Source organism: Herpailurus yagouaroundi, unplaced genomic scaffold, assembly GCF_014898765.1.
Source record: "Herpailurus yagouaroundi ecotype Mexico unplaced genomic scaffold, PumYag 530, whole genome shotgun sequence".
Taxonomy (NCBI): domain Eukaryota; kingdom Metazoa; phylum Chordata; class Mammalia; order Carnivora; family Felidae; genus Herpailurus; species Herpailurus yagouaroundi.
In genome coordinates, this window is record NW_024412747.1 from 356,729 (window position 1) to 371,623 (window position 14,895).

The 14,895-nt window shown below is 43.5% G+C and overlaps 1 protein-coding gene across 1 annotated transcript in view; it reads right to left on the reverse strand.

Moving 5' to 3' along the window:
• Positions 1 to 14,895, reverse strand: part of CHRM3 (cholinergic receptor muscarinic 3) — a 525,424-nt gene that overhangs the window by 273,763 nt on the left and 236,766 nt on the right. The gene's annotated exons all lie outside the window — the stretch shown is intronic.

Genomic DNA, 14,895 nt, shown 5'->3' on the forward strand with positions numbered 1-14,895 from the left:
TTCCTTCCTTCCTTCCTTCCTTCCTTCCTTCCTTCCTTCCTTCCTTCCTTCCTTCTCTCTCTCTCTCTCTCTCTCTTTCTTTCTTTCTTTTTTCTTTCTTTCTTTTTCTTTCTTTCTTTCTTTTCAGTAGGCTCCATGCCCAGCGTGGAGCCCAACGCAGGGCTTGAACTTATGACACGGAGATCAAGACCTGAGCTGAGATCAAGAGTCACACGCTTAACTGACTGAGCCACCCGGGCACCCGAGAGGATTCTTTCTAATTGTGAAATCCATTATGCTACCTTCTCCAGACTCGCTCTTTGAACAATGAAAAGAATCTACTGTCTTATGGACCCCTTCACTTTTTTTTTTTTTCCCCCACAACTGTGATACAGGCTAATGTGGCCATCCCATGCTACTGGGGAGGACACTGAGGCTCAAAGAGGTTAAGCGACTTGTCCATAGGAATGTAAATAGAAAAAAAAAATCTTGTGGTGGCAGAAGGAAACTCTGAGAAACTATCAGATCTGCTTGCAAGTTCCTGCTGAGTCTAGGATTGGGAAGGGAGAGAGTAAGGTCATAGCGAGAACCCTTCCTCACTATTTCCTTTTCTTCCTGCTCTGCATTAGAGAAATAATAAACATAGCTAAGGTTTATTGATTTCTTACTGAAAGGCAGGTACTACACAAATTCTTTACGTGTACCTATCTCATTTACAGCAAGATAAGGGTATTTATGACGTACCTATAAGTGCAGAGGGCAGATGATAAAACAGTATTATATAACTGGACTGCCCGAGGAGGAATCAGGATTTGAACTCAGATCTCCTTGCATTAAAGCCCATGTCTCTAATCCCTAGAACAATACCTCTCAAATTTTAATTTAAGATTGAAGCCCACACACCTTGAGAACTTGTTAACGGCAGATTCCAATTCAGTAAAGAGTTGCTATGGGGTCTGAGATTCAGCATCTGCAGTAAGTTCCTGGGTGATGCTGATGTTTGTCCATGGATCACACTTTAAGTACCAGTGCCTTTTTTTTTTCAATTTTTTTTTTAATTTTTTTTTCAACGTTTATTTATTTTTGGGACAGAGAGAGACAGAGCATGAACAGGGGAGGGGCAGAGAGAGAGGGAGACACAGAATCAGAAACAGGCTCCAGGCTCTGGGCCATCAGCCCAGAGCCTGACGCGGGGCTCGAACTCACAGACCGTGAGATCGTGACCTGGCTGAAGTCGGACGCTTAACCAACTGCGCCACCCAGGCGCCCCTTCAATTTTTTTCTAATGTTTATTTTTGAGAGAGAGAGAGAGAGGGGCAGAGTGCGAGTGGGGGAGGGGCAGAAGAAGGGAGACACAAAATCTGAAGCAGGCTCCAGCCTCTCACCTGCCAGCACAGAGCCTGATGCAGGGATGGAACTCACGAGCCATGAGATCATGACCTGAGTTGAAGTCGGACACTTTAACCGACTGAGCCACCCGGGTACGAGTTTCTTCATACTCCCAAAGTACCAGTCTCTTCATACTCCCCTCAGAAAGTACTAAGCTAGTCACTCAGGTCACTGACGTTCTCATTCTGGAGACTAGCCTGGGGAAGGGGAAGAAGGAAGGACAGAGAATCCCCAACTCTGTCTTCGCCGGGACTACTATTCAAGCTTCTCTGAACACCCCCTCCCTGTTCCCGTGCTGTGCTGCATCACCTCCAGCTTTAAATCTTGCCTTCCTTGGGGCGCCTGGGTGGCTCAGCTGGTTGTGCATCCGACTTCTGCTCAGGTCCTGGTTCACGATTTTGAGCCCCACGTCAGGATCTGTGCTGTCAGCACAGAGCCCACTTTGCATCCTCTGTCCTCCACCTCTCTGCCTCTCCCCTGTTAGCACTCTCTGTCTCTCAAAAAATAAGTTAAAAAAATTTAAAATCTTGCCTTCCTTCTTCTTTCATAGGAATGTTTTGATCTTGCAATACATACAACATTATTTCAGGTAATACTTTAATGGTATGATTTTGTACCATAAACCTTTTTCCAACTGTCTGGAACACAATCCTACCTACGCTTACATGATATGTACTTCAGAATGTCTTGCCCTTTTCCTTGGATTTGATACATCAACTCATACAAAATTCCTTCATCATAGTGCTTTCTAGCATTAAGCACAATTTTGTGTTACATTCGTTTGTAAGAATCTAAATAGAATGCGTTGGCTATTTTTTCCTAAGATGGAGACCCTCCAATGTAAGCTACGTAGGTTGCAAACAGGGGTTTTATCTGTTCATTTATTCACCCACCACCATCTGGTAGCTACTATGTCCCAGGCACTGTTCTAGATTTGCCCTTGGACACTGGTGGTTCCATCTGGAAATCAAGACACATAATATACACATTTCTAACACCCTCTTTTTATATTATATCCATGATGCTACAGAACAGTATATTTTAGGGGCGCCTGGGTCTGTTGGGCATCCGACTCTTGATCTTAGCTCAGGTCATGATCTCACGATTCATGGGTTTGAGCCCCAAGTCGGGCTCTGCACTGACAGCTCAGAGCCGGCTTGGGATTCTCTTTCTCTGTCTCTCTGTCCCTCCCTGGCTCATGCTCTTTTTCTCTCAAAATAAATAAACATTAAAAAAAAAAACCAGAGTATTTTAATTAAATAGTTAGTTTACTTACTTTTAAGTGTTTTGCGTGATGCTCTGATATAACGTGGTAATGAATGTCCTTTCCCAGCACAAAATCTCATTCAATTACAGATACGTGTTTGGAAATGCGCCTGTGCACACATGAAATCTCCCCTGGCCTTTACTGAAGTGAAAATGAAGAACTTTTTATTAAATTTATCAGCTTCAAAACAAAAGCTGGGCCTTGCCCACCTCACCAGGCTTTAATTGGCTGCCATTTGGTTACAAATTAAGTTTTTAAAAACTTTGCCTTCACACCGTTAATCACTTTCTCTCTCCCCCATTTCTGTTAGGATGTCACCAGTGTCCGGCTGTCCTTTCTCTGTACACGCTCTTGTTGTGTGCTGGGAAATTTATGGGCAATTTCTTTTTCTTTTAAAAAAAATTTAATGTTTATTTATTTTTGACAGAGAGAGAGAGAGAGAGAGAGACAGAGATAGAGCATGAGTGGGGGAGGGGCAGAGAGAGAGGGAGACACAGAATCTGAAGCAGTGGGGCTTGAACTCAGATCATGACCTGAGCTGAAGTCAGACGCTCAACCGACTGAGCCACCCAGGCGCTCCTATAGCAATGTTCTTATCTGTTGCTCATTTTCACGACCAGCTTTAATCACCATGTTACATGATAAGCGCTGAGGTGGAAAGGGCTAAGTGCCTGGCCCAAGTTGACAGGGACAGTCATGATGGGGCTGGCACAGGAGTCCATTCCAGAGTCCAGACCAACCCAGTCCAGTCCTCACCACCACCAGCCGTGACGAGAGCCCTGAAGCTGAAGGAAGGGGGCAGAGTCAGGACACAGAGGTCTGCCTGAAAACAAGGCCCCTGAGGTCAGTTGCTGGGCACGCGGCGTGCTTTCTCCAGACCTGTTCTTCTAAATCCAGAAGGTTTAAATCTGTACCCCACTTGAACTCAGGGACACAGAGCCCTGTTGCCCAGTCTTTTAGGGTTGGGGAGACAATAAGTGAGAAATGTATTTGCTCTTCCTTATGATTTCCTTAAGAACATTCTCTTTTCTCTAGCTTACTTTATTGTTAGAATACAGTATAGGATACATATAACATATGAAATACGTGGTAATCGACTGTTGTGTTACCGGTAAGGTTCCCAGTCAACAGTAGGCTATTAGTAGTTAAGTTTTTGCAGAGCCAAAAGTTATACATGAATTTTTGACTGCATGGGGCATCAGCACGCTTAACCCCTGTGTTTTCAAGGGTCAGCCGCATATAAAAATGTATATTTATAATATACTATTATACATGGCATTACATCCACAAATACCATAACAAAAAAAAAAACCTGTAACTCATTAAAACTGTGTGTATATTGTTATATTTCAACTTCCTATATATCACAAATTCATGTATGTTTTGTCCTTTCCTCATTCTTGACACTGAAAGCCTCTCTTTTTTGGAATCTTCTTCCGGAAGATTTTATGCAGATATAAATCCATCACAGGTCAGCATGAGCTCTCCTTTCTTGCCAGCCACCCCTTCCACTGGGCCCCATGGACCTCTCCTCCACTGTGAACCATCTACCAGCTGGCTTCCATTTTTCCCCTCACATCTTTGACTTCGTTTTTCCTCAGGATCCTCATATTCCTTTTGCCTTGTCCTCTTCAAACTTTCCCTTTTGCAGCTATCTCAGACTCAGCTGAGGTGAAGGCTGACTCACCCATATTTAGGGCCATTTCTAGGTGCACAATTGGCATGGCCAACGGTTATTCTGTTTTGTCCCTACCCTATTGGTTATACTTCTCAAAACCACTCCCACCTACAGATAAATAGGACATCCTCTACCACCAAGAAGCTGATAGTACAGAGGTAGAGATGAAGATCTGTGCTCGATGGCAACACAGAAGGAACAATCTCTGAGGCAATGGCTTTCCAGAAGCACATGGAGGAAAACTAGTTGAGATCGAAGAGAAAAATGCAAGAAGAGCTAAGCACCTACACTTAAAAAAAGTTTATTTATTTTTGAAAGAGAGATAGAGATAGAGATAGAGAGAGCAAGCAGGGGAGGCGCAGAGAGAGAGGGAAACAGAGAATCCCAAGCAGGCTCCGGTCTGTCAACACAGAGCCCAACGTGGGGCTGGAACTCACGAACCATGAGATCATGACCGGAGCCGAAATCAAGAGTCAGACGCCTAGCCAACTGAGGCACCCAGGCACTCCTACCCACATACACTTTGGTGATCAGGGGAAATTATCATGGTTAAGTCATGATCTAATACCAGGAAGAGGCATTCATGAGCTTGGGGGATAGTGGGCAGAGAATGGCACCTTAGAGTGTCTTCTATAAGGGTGGAGAGCAGGGTGGAAGTTGGGAAATGGTGAGAAAGAAGTTTGAGAATTAGGCAAAAATCAAATCACATGCTAAGAAAACTAGGGTTTTTTTTCTTTTCAAGTCTATGGGGAGTCAGATTATTTCAAACAATGCAATAGCTATACGTATTGAGGGCTTAAAATGTGCCATTTCTTATCTTCACAGCCCTTCTGTGAGAAAAATGTTACTATTCTGTCCATTTTATAAATAAGCAAACTGAGAGCCATAGAAGGTAAGTAACGTAGAAGGTGACATAGCCAAGAAGTGGCTCAGTGGAATTAAGATTAGATTTTCACTTGAGAAACAGAAAGGGTTTATTTAGTTTCTGGGTTGCACCTGTATAACACACACAGCACTAAGACAGAGACACGGAGAAGCAGAGAGTGGAAAGAGGAACAGGGGAGTTCAGTTCTGCCGTTCTGACTTTGGAGCATGTGGTGAAACCCTGTAGAGAGAGTTGTCTCTACAGATACAGATAGATGGGAACTAGGGAAAGGTGTCTAAGCTAGAGGCACAGATTTGAGGTCATAGTCTAAGCCTGGAAGTTAAATGAAATAAGGAGAATTCTGAACAGAGCTTTGTGGGGGCAGAGGAGAGAATTTGCACTTAGGCAGCTGATAGAAGGAGAGAGAGAGAAGGAAGGAAGGAAGGAAGGAAGGAAGGAAGGAAGGAAGGAAGGAAGGAAGGGAGGGAGGGAAGGAGGGAGGGAGGAAGGGAGAATGGTAATGAGGGAAAAAAAGGTACAATGAGATTCAAGGAGAGGAAGTTCCTTGCATTCCAAGCAAAGAGAAAATTTCGAAAAGACCAATGGCAGCAAAACTTGCAGAGATGTCAAAAAAGTTGTGGATCAAAAATTCTTAGGGTTCATCAACCAGGAGATCTTCGCTCATTTTAGCGACAGTTCCAGTGAGGCAGGGGGACCAGCCACCAGGCTATGGAGGGTTGAGGACTGAGGAGGAGGAAACCTAAGGAAGGAACTAGGGTCACTGGCGGGTTGGAGGAAGAGAAGGAGGGAGAGACAGAAATCAAAAGAGAACCTAGGCAGGGTGTTGTTTGCTTTTTCTTTATGATTTGAACCCATTTGATATGAAAGGCAAATCATCAAAAGAACAGAAAGGTGTGAAGACAGGAGAGAGCAAACACCACACCGACTAGGAAAGAAGAAGACAGAGACTTCGCTGTGCTGTTTTCTGAATCCAGGCTTTCCTCCCTCCTGGGGGTAGCTTTCTCTTCAGCCTTTGACGTTCTGGTTCCTGATTAAAGTCACCCACATATTTTCCCCACTTTCCATCTAGCTCCACATAGTGTTGCCTAATTAATTTTTCTCCCGTTATCCCCTAGTTCATATTCTTTCAGAGGTATTCCGTGATTTTTCAGATAAAGTCCAAGCTGCTTTAGAATTACAAAGTCCTCTTCATTCTGCTTGCCCCCTTCTCTTGCCATCCTTGAAAACCACTCCCTGCGCACGCATGCACACACACACACACACACACACACACACACACACACACACACACGGATGATACCTGCATTCTGCCCTGTGATCCTTTGCAATGTTCTCTGGTTTCTTTCTGCCTATGTAAGTCCTACTCTCTCTCCAGCCTCTATATATGTCATCCCTTTTTATTGAGGGGTGTCTCTGTGCCCCTGAAGCCATGAAAAATGTTACCTTTTATTCTGCTTTGGCATGCCATTAACACATCCTTTTCATAAACATGTTCTACGAGCTCACATAGGTCTATCACTGCGAAAAGCATCAAGGATGTAAACATGCTAAGGCTATAGCCCATGACCACAACAGGTCAATGATCTGTTTGGTACTTAAACTACTTAGTTACATTGCTAATACCCGGTGTTGTATTTAACAGTTTACATCATTAAAAAAAAATGTGTATGGCTTCCCGTCTAAACGGAACTGCACGTTCTTTGAGGATAGACCCTGTGTATTAAAGCATTGGTATAGATCATCTAAAATTTCTCTTAGGAACATCCAGCAGGAATTGAATAACTCCTTTGCTATAAAGAAAACTGGATAGAGTTTGCAGTCTTGGAATAATAAGAAACTGTGTAGATGGATTTTCTTTTTTTCTCCCCTCTGACACACTACAATGTAAATATAGCACTTCGACAGCTTTTGCCTTTGATCACATTATGAGATCTTTTCTTTCCAAGTCATCCTTATACGCACTTTGAATTTATTTCTTCTTATACTTCCATGTACGCTGCATGTTGTCTGGTGTGAAGACTGGCTTGTGTTTAATGTTCCTTTCTACGGGTTTTAAACAAATTTGTTTACATTTATTTATTTTTGAGAGACAGAGAGAGACAGAGCATGAGCAGGGGAGCGGCAGAGAGACAGGGAGACACAGAATCGGAAGCAGGCTCCTTCCAGGCTCTGAGCTGTCAGTGCAGAGCCCGAAGCAGGGCTCAAATTCATAAACTGTGAGATCATGACCTGAGCCGAAGTCAGAGGCTTAACCGACTGAGCCACCCAGGTGCCCCTCTACAATTTTTTTTAAGTTTATTTATTTATTTTGAGAGAGAGATAGAGAGAGAGGAAGAGAGAGAGTGTGTACCAGGGAGGGGCAGAGAGGGAGAGAGAATCCCAAGTAGGCTCTGTGCTGTCAGCACAGAGCCTGATGTGAGGCTTGATCCCAGGAACTGAGATCATGACCCAAGCCAAAATCAAGAGCCGGACGTGTAACTGACTGAGCCACCCAGGAGCCCCTACGATGTTTTTATTCTAACGAGCTCTTTCATTTCTCTTGGAATGTAACTGAATTTCTCCATGTTATGGAATTATGTCTAAAACCCTCTTTTATTTAAAAAGTATCACCTACTAACTCCAAACTTGGATTTTTATGAAATTAATCACCTTTATTACTTTATCTGATTACTCCAGTTTTCTAGAGCTGCTCTTTTGTTACAAGTTTTTATAGTCATTCCATAATATTTTTTAATTTTTGATTCCCATCTCCCGATACTGTTTGTGTGTTTGTCTTAAACAGGATTCTGTGAGGGGCGCCTTGGTGGCTCAGTCAGTTAAGTGTCTGACTTTGGCTCAGGTCATGATCTCATGGTTCTTGAGTTTGTGCCTGGCATCGGGCTCACTGCTGACAGTGTGGAGCCTGCTTGGGATTCTTGCCTGCTTTGGAATCTCCCTCTCCCTCTCTCTCTCTCTCTCTCTCTCTCTCCTCCTGCCCCTCCCTTGCTCATACTCATTCTCTCTCTCTCTCTTAAAAATAAATAAACATTAAAAAAATTTTTAAAGTGGGATTCTGTGATATATTTTGATGATTTGATCAATTGTTGGGTAGCATTTTATTTCTTTTGTATATGGCGTAACACCTATATTTACTTCCCAAATGTTTCTTTTCTAATGTTTATTTATTTTTGAGACAGAGAGTGACAGAGTGTGAGCAGGGAGGGGCAGAGAGAGAGGGACACACAGGATCTGAAGTAGGCTCCAGGCTCTGAGCTGTTAGCACAGAACCCGATGCAGGGTTCGAACTCACAAACCGTGAGATCATGACCTGAGCCGAAATTGGACGCTTAACCGACTGAGCCACCCAAGTGCCCCCCAGTGTTTCTTTTCTTTTGTTTTCTTTTGTTCCTAATTTGGATTTTCTTTTCTCTTTGGTTCAAAGGTTCCTCTGAGAACTTAATCATTGTTTTATGCACTGCTTTTATTTGGGTCACTTCTGAAAACTTTCTAATCCAATTTCATATAATGAGGTATAATCTTGCTAGAGAACTATTAGATTTACCACTTCCCCCTAATGTGCCTTTTTGAGCCTGATTGTAGGACTTCCCACAAGCTGGGTGAAGTGCCCCAGGGTGTAAGATAGGCACATATGCCCTCAGGGACCTGTGTGGTGGTGGTGGTGGTGGGGGGCAATCCCCAGGGGCAGGTGTGCCTGAGCCCGGTCTGGTGCTGAGCTCTCCCTGGCTGCAAGCATGCTGGGGACACCTGGCCTTGCGACACTCTGAGCACAGCCAAGGTGGGCTCTGACACCTGGACATCAAGTTCAGTGCCCAGCCCCTGAGTGGGCAGCTGCCCACGTGGACAAGGGGCTGGGAGCTGATGGAGGGACAACTGGTGACACAGGTTGCCAAGGGACATGATATAGAATTGGGCTGGGAGGTCCTGGGGTCGAGGACAGCTGTCTGTGGCGGGCCCATGTCTCTGTGTTCACCCAAAGCAGATACTTCAGTCCAGTACTGCCCTGCAACCCAGACGGTAGGACCCTGGCCTTGACCTTGTGCATCACCGTCTTGCTCCTCAGAGTTTAGTCAGCATCAGCATCAGCCTCACCTGGGAGCACATCAGAAACGCCAAAGCTCGGGCCCACCTCAGCCCTTCTGAATCAGAATCTGTATTTTAACAGGTGCATCCATGTTAGTGTTGGAGAAGTGCTGTATCTGTGTCCACTCTGGACTTCCTCTGGCCATGACCCTCTGCGTGGGAATTGCCCACAGGAAGTTGGGTTTCTTCTAGACCAGGCTTCATCTCTGCAGGTCCCTAGAATCTCTCACCAAAGGTCTGCTCACTTCTAGGGCTTACGTGGTGGCTTCACCAGATGCATCCTTAGGTGTCCCTGGGACCCCATGGCTGGCCAAGGGACAGCTGTGACACAGTGGGGACGGGGCGTGTTAGACTTTCACAGGGAGTGTCTACATGAATGCTCCCAGAGCGAGGCCCCTGGAAAGACAGGGAAGAGCCAGGGACGGGAAGGGGGTGGGCCTGGGCCTCCAACTGCGCTTTTTCTCCTGGTTCCACAGATGAACTCAAGCCCACTTTGGCCCATTTATGACTGACGTGCCCTTTTAGCGGGGTCCAAACTATGTGCAGGGTGATGGCTATAAAAGAATATATGTTTTATACAAACTTAATATACTGGATACTAAAAAGTTAGGTTGGATTCCAAAATCATTTGCCTTACCTTAAGAAACTTCAACAGAACATTCATCGGTGAAAGAAAGTAATAGCTGCTAGATACTTCAAACATAATGTCAGTTACAGGAAACCCTTGAATGGCTATAAAACAGGTTTCAAATTTTCTGTCACCTACTTGTTCTTACAAAGCATCACACAGACAGTGGCTGTCAAGATTTTAGACAGATACTGGTCAAGAATTAGAGGTCACTGTTTCCAACATGATACCTGATAAAGAAAAGCTGCATGTAAATTTACACTTCTCATGAAAAACATTTAAAAGTATGTTATTTGAAAATTCGATATAAATTCAATAGTTAGTATTATCCCCAATACTTTTTATTTTCTCTTCTTTCAAGTACTAAGAATATGTATTGAATTCTTTTTCTGTAAAATTCCATAGAGATGCTCTCAAATCCTGTCTAATTCACCCAAGTACCATACAAACATTATGTATTTAAAGTATAATAAAGTAAAGAAAGGTGAGAAACATGTATCTAGCTAGCCAGAGCTGACTGAGAAAAGATAAGGTTCCCAGAACAGACGAGGTGAAGAAAGATACTCCCTCATATTACACGCAATATGTCTTTGGGTCACAAATGTCTATTATTCCTGACTTTTATTAGAAATACATCCTTTAATAAAGTAGATTTCCTTCCTTCGTACAATTTGAAAAAAGCCAGATATTTTTTCCCCTCAACAGATCAGCTTCAGAATTTTTTTAACGTTTTCCTAACATATAATTATCATCTTCCAAAGACCCAAAAGTGTTGTCAATGCGACTGAAATCAGAATGTAAATATTTTATAAACAGCTGTCAAATCTCAATTGGCAGAAAACAAAAAGCCCCCGAATTGCTGTAATCGACCCACGAGGCTACATCGTTTAATTGACAGATGAGACATTTTTCTAGTTTCCACTTTCCCATCAGCATTTTAATACGTTACCACGGTATGCCATCCTGGAGAGTCACTGTGACAATTTACTTGAAGATGGAATAAATTCTGAAATGCTCTCAGGGAGATGCCTAGCGCAGTAACCGAATTCTGCTTCATGGAACATTCTTCACACTCAGTGTATTTGGAATGGCTGTTACTAACACGGACTAAATATTGGCATCAAGGGAATGTTATCCTGCCCATTTTTAAAAAAAAGGCAAAATGCTCTTAGCAGTTCAATAATTTATTATTTCATTCTTTTGGGCCTTCATTCAACAAACAGTTCTGATCGTCCACATGTCAGGCTTAGCTAATAAATCTTTGTAAGATCCAAAGAACTGGCCTCCGCCACCCATCACCACAGATCAGAAATACTGCTCGTAAAAATACCTGAAGCGATCCCTCCCAAAGATTTACTGTTCTTTCCTTGTGCCCTGCTGTCTGTCCCTCTCCCCAGAATTTTTTTTTCATCTTTACTTTTATTTTTTTTTTTTCCTTCCTTCCTAAGCAATAGACTCTTTGGGGACATCTGTAAGCACTGCTTAATTTTGGGGGGGATATTTGATCTATGGCATTTTCTGCCTCTACATTCATTCATTCGCTAAATATTTACTAAGCTTCTTGCAGGGACCAGGCATCCTTGTAGGCACTGTGGGCTTTGGCAAGGAAGGAACAGATAAGGCCCTGCCTTCACCGAGCTTAGATCACACTATGGCAAGAGATAATAAACCATAAACAAACATGGCTGAATTCTTCACGTCTGGCCTAAATCCCTTATTTTTCACGTCTCTCCTAGATCCCCTAAGTTCTATGCGTACGTAGTTTTTGCCATCCATGGGTATTTTCGTATGCTTTACAAAATAAAATTTCTAGTTTTTAAAAAGAATTCAATTTGGGTACCTGGTCTGGCGCTCATATCCAGAGAGTGGTCAGGGAAGGCTGAAGCAGCTGACATCCGAATTGGAAGGACCAGGGACACACAATGCAAGCCAGGGGACTATACTCCAGGGCCCCGGGGGTGTCGGGGGAAAGAACACAAAGAAACATTCAAGGAACAGTGAAAAGGACACTTGCTGGAGTTGGGAAGCAAGGAGTCAAGTACAGGTAGAAACCGGATCGTATGGGATGTATAGGTCATTGTTGTGCACTGGGGGTTTTGCTCTTAATGTAGACGAAGGGAGTTGAAGGGTTTGCAACAGGTCTCCAGCAGGAGAGTAATGAGATGTACTCCGGGCTCCCCAGTCTCCTGGAAGCCAGGAGACCATCGGGAAGCTCACACAGTTAGTTGTCCAGGAAAGACAGAATGCTGACCTAGGGCAGGGTTGTGACAGAAGAGACACAAAGAAATGAAGAGATTCAGGGTCTATTTGAAAGAAAAGAAAGGGAAAGGGAAAGTACTGAGAAATCGTAGCTTCAGTGGCCAAAAGGAAAGTTGGACTTTAGTAGATGCGGCGTTTCCCTGCCTTAGCAAAGGGGATCTGACAAAGAAAGCTATTATTTTACACAAAGAGAATATCAGAATATCTGACACCCTCCATTTACAAATAAAGAACAAAGGTCCAGAGAGGTGAGCTGGCGTTTTTCAAACCTTGGAAGAGTTGGCTGTCACCTGCACTGCCCCCCTCGTATTTTCCATTCCAGAGACTTTTCCATTACAAGCACCTCCTTCCCTGACTCAGCTCAGTACCTTATTCAATATTGTGCCTGACTTTCTTTGGAAAGGAGTTCTTTATATAATTTATCTTTTACCTGCATTTTCCCCCGATCCCAACAAGTGCGAGTAAAGGAACAGAGATTGTTGGAAGGAGAATATTTAATATTTGGACCATAGGTTAAAAGCTGAATTGTGGTGGCCTTATTGAGACCATGAGTTCTAAACTTTTACTGCCAAAAAAACCCCCAAAAAACAAACAAACAAACAAAAAAACCCACCTTGGAATTAATATTTCCTTCACTTGCTTTCACAGGCAATTCCAATCAAATCTGATCCCCCCAAATTAGAATTTTCTCTCTTCTTCTTCTTTTTTTTTTTTTTTAATGTGGAATAGTCTAAGTTCACTTGGTTTTATAAGTGGATAATCCAGTGGAAATTCTGGCTTATTGAAGAGCAAGCATTCAAAGGGGTAATGAATTGGCGATGTTGCTGACTAGCCAGCAGATGTGAATACCGAAAGCATAGGCTCTTGGCATATGCTGTTAGGATAGGCATCAGGGTAACAGAGGACAGGGAAGGGCACCGGAAGGTCCAGCTCAAACCTCAACCTTAACACTCAGTGTGTGAGTTTCCCCATCTGTAGATGGGGATAATAACACTTACCCTGACTGCACACTACTGCCAAGATTAAAGACAGGCATGTCTAGCACAACCCCCGGGTACAAACGCCCGTGAATCAGTGCTGTCTGGACTGGGCTCCGAGTGTCAAGAGATCTAGAGAATCAGGGATTTATCGGAGTCATCCCACAGGAGAGCTGATGGTAGGCTCACCGGAGGGCAAGAATGTCATCAAGGAGTCAAGTTCATTTTACCTTCCTGCTCTAACATCTCTGGCTGTGGCTTTCATCCTTGGGATCTCAAGATGGGGGGGGGGGGATTGTGCTGTGTATCAGGCATGTTCTTTCCTTTCTGTATTTTATGATGTTCTGAGATCTTAAAACCTTGCTGCTGAGGGAGAGCCTACCTCTGTCAAGGCTAGCCAGTTCTTTTCATTTATTTTTATTTTCTATTTTTTTTTGAAATAATTTATTGTCAAGTTAGCTAAGGTACAGTGTATACAGTGTGCTCTTGGCTTCAGGAGTAGATTCCTAGGTTTCAGCGCTTGCATACAACTCCCCGCGCTCATGCCAACAAGAGGGCTACCCAGTTCTTAGAGACAGCGAAGGGCGTGGCCCAGAGCACATCTTTCATGTGTAAACCAAGCAACCCTGGATCCACAGTCCCAGTTCTCCTCTGACTCACACACCAAGCCAGTGTTTCCTCAGCCCTAGGTCACCCAGCGGCCAGGGAACCACCCTTACAGCCCAGAGTCCCTCACACGGTTTTAACTGGCCAATCCTCAACCGTATGCCCCACCCTGCACAGCTGTTCCCACAGACACTCCCAGGAAAGACTGCTGACTCAGACTCTCTCCTCTTCCCGTCTTCTGCCTCTTGACCAAACCTGGTGCTTCCTCAGGTGGCCTGGTGGCACAGAGTGGCCCTTCTCTTAGTATATGTACGGAAGAAATTCTCCTTTCAATGGCATTGACCTCTCCATGTCAACACTCAGTCACCTCCACAAATTAAAATCCGTGGCTACAAATGTTAGAACACCTTTCCAGGTAGGAAGATGAAGTAATAACAATATTCCCAAAATATTCTGCTCTTGAAGCTCTGATCTTTTAAGTCAAGAAGGGAATGAGTGCAGGAAGGGAATAAATTCAGGAAGAGAAGTCCTCCCTGGGGCCCACCATCCAGGGTCATTAGTGAGAACCAGGTTACGTGGCCTCAGTAAAGGAGTCTGGGAACGTGACGGTATTTAAACAAGGCATTTCACTGACTTTCAAAATACCAGGATGATGATGATGATGATGATGATGATGATGATGATGATGATGATGACGATTTTTGGAAGGAAGAAGGGAGAAGGGATATTGACTAGGGCAATAACACTGTCTGCTGAATAGAGAAGGTATTAACAATAACATTGAGAGGAAATGGAGCTTTTTCACAACGTTGCTCTGTCTTTATATTCACTATCAGATTTTGTATGGCGTTTTATATAAGGTGATATATGTAAGCTTCTATAAATTAGACAAGCTATAAAATTTTATAGATGCTAAAAATTCAAACATTTGGCACTAATTTCCAATAACCACGTCTTGCTACACTTAAGAAACAAATGAGTATTTGAAAGAAAACAACATTTCATATTTTAACCGACATGCTTTCATTGTAATTTTGAATATTATGAGCAAAAAGCCAAAAAAAAGTATCTGTATTAAGACAAAAATCAAGCACGACTGTGTTATCTATGTTGAGATGCACAGAGAGCAATTATAAATCATACTTG